Source organism: Pseudorca crassidens, chromosome 17, assembly GCF_039906515.1.
Source record: "Pseudorca crassidens isolate mPseCra1 chromosome 17, mPseCra1.hap1, whole genome shotgun sequence".
NCBI lineage: Eukaryota > Metazoa > Chordata > Mammalia > Artiodactyla > Delphinidae > Pseudorca > Pseudorca crassidens.
This window is the reverse complement of record NC_090312.1, coordinates 8,233,732-8,239,731: the sequence shown is the minus strand read 5'-3', so window position 1 is coordinate 8,239,731 and position 6,000 is coordinate 8,233,732.

The following is a 6,000-nucleotide window of genomic DNA, read 5'->3' as shown; positions in this document are numbered from 1 at the left end:
ACTGAGGCTTGATTTGTGACCCTTGATGTGATCTATCCTGGAGAATGTTCCATGTGCACTTGAGAAGAAAGTGTAATCTGCTGTTTTCAGATGGAATGTCCTATAAATATCAATTAAATCTATCTGGTCTAATCTGTCATTTAAAGCTTGTGTTTCCTTATTAATTTTCTGTCTGGATGATCTGTCCACTGGTGTAAGTGGGGTGTTAAAGTTCCCCACTATTATTGTGTTACTGTCGATCTCCTCTTTTATAGCTCTTAGTATTTGCCTTAAGTATTGAGGTGCTCCTATATTGGGTGCATATATATCTATAATTGTTACATCTTCTTCTTGGATTGATTCCTTGATCATTATGTAGTGTCCTTTTTTGTCTCTTGTAACATTCTTTATTTTAAAGTCTATTTTATCTGATATGAGTATTGCTACTCCAGCTTTCTTTTGATTTTCCATTTGCATGGAATATCCTTTTCCATCCCCTCACTTTCAGCCTCTATGTGTCCCTAGGTCTGAAGTGGGTCTCTGGAAGACAGCATATATATGGGTCTTGTTTTTGTATCCATTCAGCGAGCCTTTGTCTTTTGGACGGAGCATTTAATCCATTCACATTAAAGTAATTATCGGTATGTATGTTTCTACTACCATTTTCTTAATTGTTTGGGGTTTGTTTTCGTAGGTCCTTTTCTTCTCTTGTGTTTCTCACTTAGAGAAATTCTTTTAGCATTTGTTGTAGAGCTGGTTTGGTGGTGCTGAGTTCTCTTAGCTTTTGCTTGTCTGTAAAGCTTTTGATTTCTCCATCAAATCGGAATGAGATCCTTGCCAGCTAGAGTAATCTTGGTTGTAGGTTCTTCCCTTTCATCACTTTAAATATATCATGCCACTCCCTTCTGGCTTGTAGCATTTTTGCTGAGAAATCAGCTGTTAACCTTATGGGATTCCCTTGTATGTTATTTGGTTTTTTTTCCCTTGTTGCTTTTAGTAATTTTTCTTTGTCAATTTGACAAAGAATTTGTCAATTTTAATTTTTGTCAATTTGATTACTATGTGTCTCGGTGTGTTTCTCCTTGGGTTTATCCTGCCTTGGACTCTCTGCGCTTCCTAGACTTGCGTGGCTATTTCCTTTCCCATGTTATGGAAGTTTTCAACTATAATCTCTTCAAATATTTTCTCAGGTCCTTTCTTTCTCTCTTCTCCTTCTGGAACCCCTATAATGTGAATGTTCTTGCATTTAATGTTGTCCCAGAGGTCTCTTAGGCTGTCTTCATTTCTTTTCATTCTTTTTTTCTTTATTCTCTTCTGCAGCAGTGAATTCCACCATTCTGCCTTCCAGGTCACTTATCCATTCTTCTGCCTCAGTTATTCTGCTATTGATTCCTTCTAGTATATTTTTCATTTCAGTTACTGTATTGTTCATCTCTGTTTGTGTGTTCTTTAATTCTTCTAGATGTTTGTTCTTTAATTCTTCTAGGTCTTTGTTGAACATTTCTTGCATCTTCTTGATCTTTGTCTCCATTCTTATTCCAAGGTCCTGGATCATCTTCACTATCATTATTCTCAATTCTTTTTCTGAAAGATTGCCTATCTCCACTTCATTTAATTGTTTTCTGGGGTTTTATCATGTTCCTTCTTCTGGTACATAGTCCTCTGCCTTTTCATCTTGTCTATCTTTCTGTGAATGTGGTTTTCACTCCACAGGTTGCAGAATTGTAGGTCTTCTTGCTTCTGCTGTCTGCCTTCTGGTGGATGAGGCTATACATAATCTCAGCTCTTGAATGTGGGTGGCCTTTGTAACCAATAGAATACAGCAAAGGTAATGGGATGTCCCTTTCAGGATGGGATGTATTTAGAATTGTGACTTCCCTCTGGCTACCAGACTCTGTACCTAGCTGAGTTTGATGAAGTAAAAGGCCTTTGTGGAAAGGCCCATCTGGCAAACAACAGAGGGCAGCTTCCAGCCAGCAGCCATAAAGGAGCAGAGGCCCTCAGTCAAACAAACCTCCCAGAACTGAATGCTGCCAACAATTTGAGTGAACTTGGAAGTGGATCCTTCTGTAGTCAAGCTTTCAGCTGAGACCCCAGCCCTTGCTAACAACTTGTTGCAGCCCTATGGGAGATCCTAAAGCAGAGGGGTCTCCAGCTAACCTTTGCCCAGATTCCTGACCCACATAAACTGTGAGGTGATAACCATGTGTTGATTTAAGCCCCTAAGGTTGTGGTAATTTGTTACATAGCAACAGATAACTACTAGAGAGCCACTGAATGGTTTAAGCATAGGAATGATCAAGATCAGATCTGCATTTTATAGATCATTTATAAAATGCATTTTATAGTGCATTTTATGTCACTTTTGCTAACAGTGTAAAGAACAGATTAGAGGATTAAGAAGGAGAGACTGTCTAAGATGTTATTTCACAGTGAGCCATGACAGTGACCCAAATACGGCAGTAACAAAGGGAATGCGGAAAGAGTAAAGGAAGTTGCAGAAGATATATCAGAGGCAGATTCCGCAGGACTTTGGGTCCAACTTGATGTATGTATGGAGAAAAGGGAAGGGAGCATTGAGTTTAGACACAAGAGTCACTCTGCTGGCCTTGCCCAGAGTTTAGCCCTTGTTGCTCTCAGAAGCCATTCAATTGATCAGTCAGATCCAATGTCCCATCGGCCTCAAGGCCTCCATCACAGCCAACAACAGAGAAACTGTTGTGCATCCAGATTGAACAAGGGAATTTCTTAGGCCCTTTGGGTACCAAATTCTAAAAAGATTTACCTGAAGGGAATTTGACACTTTGGGGAGCCATAGTAAGAGATTCATCCTCTTAGAAATTCAGCCCAGAGAAGGGTTTGGCATCAAGATACCACATCAAAATGCCCTCTGAGTGAAGTACTTCTCTCTGGATAGAGCCAGAGTCCAGTAAAAGGCAGGCTTCTAAGATGCCTGGACCACTTGCTCCAGTTCCAGGAAAGCACACAGCTGACAGGATGAGCTCATGATCTTAACCACTCACTAGGTGTACTGCCTCCTTACTACAGCTACTTCTTTACTCAGACAAACCACCCTTACTGCCATCCAGAATTAATATGGAGCTTAAATGAGGAAAGAACTTTGAAAAGGAAAACATACTTTTCACATGTCAGCTGATGTTAAGATGACATCAGGACTGAATCTCAGAAAAGACAAATATAATAATTTCTGGTATTTTTTAATGGCAGCCCTAGCAAGCTAATACAATTACACAGAAATTAGGCTCTGAAACCAATCAAAGCACACCTCTGTCCATCAAAATCTACTTAATTCCTTCTATTGGAATCCAACATCAGCATTGGGGTACAGAAAGGCTCTGGCACAGCTGGTGAGAACAGGTGGCTAGTCCCAGACCCCTGAATGGTTCTGAGCAATGAATTTCACCCTCATAACAGACTGACAGCTGAGGTCAGCACAGGAAACTAGAGCAGCAATACTCAAAGTGTGGTCACCAGGATCCCATGGAAGCTTATTGGAAATGCAACTTATCAAGCCCCACACCAGAATCAGAACCCCTTGGCTGAGGGCCTAGAAATTTATGTTGTAACAAACTCTCCAGCTGAATCTTAAATACTCTACATTCCGAGAAGGAGGAAATGTGTCTAAATGGTTTAATGATTTACTGCACCTCTGACCAACACTACGTGTTAGAGATGGCCAGGGAAAAGGGGCATGTGAAATGTCTTCTCCTAGGAGTTTCATGCTCCATAGATGAGGAAGGGTAAATACCCAACTGAACAACAAATAATTATTGAGTACTTACTATGTGCCAGATACTGTGCAATGCCCTGAGGATATACTGGTGAGTAAAAGCTGAGGGTTTCTCGGCACTTAGAGTCTTATATTCATGTCATGTGAGGAGGGGAGGAGAGAGGAGAGAGAGTGGCATGGCAGACAACTTTGAGGGCCAGGAGAATTGGCCACGTTGCCTGCAGAGTGCCCCCAGTGGTCCAGAACAGAGGTGCATATGGCGATACTGAAGCTTGTCTAAAGAAGATTCTACCGAGACTGCCTGTGTGCTGCATCCCCATGTTCAAGTGTGAGGTTTTTTATCCCGGGACCACCGATGACTCTGGCCCTTGGCCAGTATTCCAATGAAGTGTCACCTTCAAAGCCACTTCCACTGATAGCATTCCCAGATCTACTCTGCCACAGGCATTTCTCTGCCTTCTTGGTATTTCAAGGTGCTGTCTTAAATTTGCACTCCCCCAGAAACTGACCATAAGTTAGGAATTTGACGCAGGCACCTTATTTGGAAGGTGATTCCAGGAAGCATGATGCAAGAGTGTGGAAGTACAACAGTGATGGGAGGAAAGCCAATGAAGCTAGTGTTAATGAGCAAGCCATCGCCATGGGCAACTGGGGTTCAACCCCACAGGGGACCCTCTGGGAGACTGTGAAGTACAGCTCAAAAGTGGGCTCCACAAAGGCAAGGAAGCCAGCTTCTGAACCTACCAGCTGTCCTCCCTCACTGCTTGAGGACTGCTCCTGGGCTCTGAGCTCTGGCTCTCATGGCCTGCTCTGCACCTGGGCAGGGCACCCTCCTATAGCCAGAGGGATTTCCGATGCCATAGATGTGGAGGTGGACTGTCTGCAGGTGACCTGCAGGGTAGCTGAGGGGTACAGGTGATACAGGTGACAGTTATCCTACAGAGCTTTTTACTAGAATATCACTTATAAAAACAAACACACAGCATCTTGCATCTGAGCTGTACAACACTGTCAGCACCAAGAAAATCTATCAGTCTCTCCTCATGAATCTCAAGTTGGGCAAGATATAGTTCTCTCTGACAGTTTCTGCAAACATCCTATGTCTTATGGAATAATGAAATGTCTTCCAATGAGATATGCAGTGTTAAAACACAGCAATAATCTGATTCCTGGCAACAACAAAGAGATGGTGTTTCCATTCTCCTACATGTGATTATAGCTAAACATAAGAAGACATTGGTTAGGATTTTAAAATACTGAAAGTTATTGGTGGATCCTAATCATTTCCTACAGAGACATGCTAATGGTCTGTGGATGCCATTGCAAATTCAGGGAACAGAGACTGCATCTCTTTCGTTACTGCCTCCCTGGTACCCACAGCAGTGGCCACGCTAAGCAGGAATGTGCTGTCCGCATATAGTTCGCTGAGCAACTTTCAGAGCTTTAAAGAGCTTTGAGTGTGTCTCATTTCACATAAGTCTAATTCTCTTAAACATTCGTAGAGTTTCAAACCGACATGTTGAAAATTCACGCTTTCATTCACTGTTAACAAGAACTTTCTTTTTTCAAGAATAATCTGCAGGCCTCCTTACAAGTAATTCCACAGCCATCTGGAAGACTTGTGTTGCTACTCAGAAGTGCTAAAAGGGATATATATGGAGGCTGGATCCCGACAGAATTGGAAATGCAGGGAAGCACACTTTAGCAACACCCACCTCCCTTCACGGCTTCCCGTCCTTTCTCCTGGCATCCCCAGAACTCTGGGCATGGATTCCATGCGTGCTTCCAAGTCACACAAACGTCTTAGAGATTTAAGACACTACTCTTCCCGCAAAATATATTTTGTTTTACCAAGGATACCTGTAGGAAGAGATACGTATTTCAGAAGGATTCTTCAATAATGACAGTGTTTCAGGCATGGTGATTCCAGGCAGGAAAAATAATCAAGGACAAAATAATCTGTCCAGTCCTCCAGAAATCATAAGACATTAGTGGACTTACATCTGTTCATAAGATGAACTCCGGGGGTCCAGTGGTAAAGAATCCACCTTAATCTAGGAGGAATTCTTGCATAGGATTATCATGAGATTATAAAAATAAATGAGCTCTAGCACCTGAAAAAAAAAAAAAAAGAATCCGCCTTACAATGCAGGGGACACAGGTTCAATCCCTGGTCAGAGAACTAAGATCCTACATGCCGCGGGGCAACTAAGCCCGCGCGCCACAACTTCTGAGCTCACGCGCCTCAACTGGAGAGCCTGTGTGCCGCA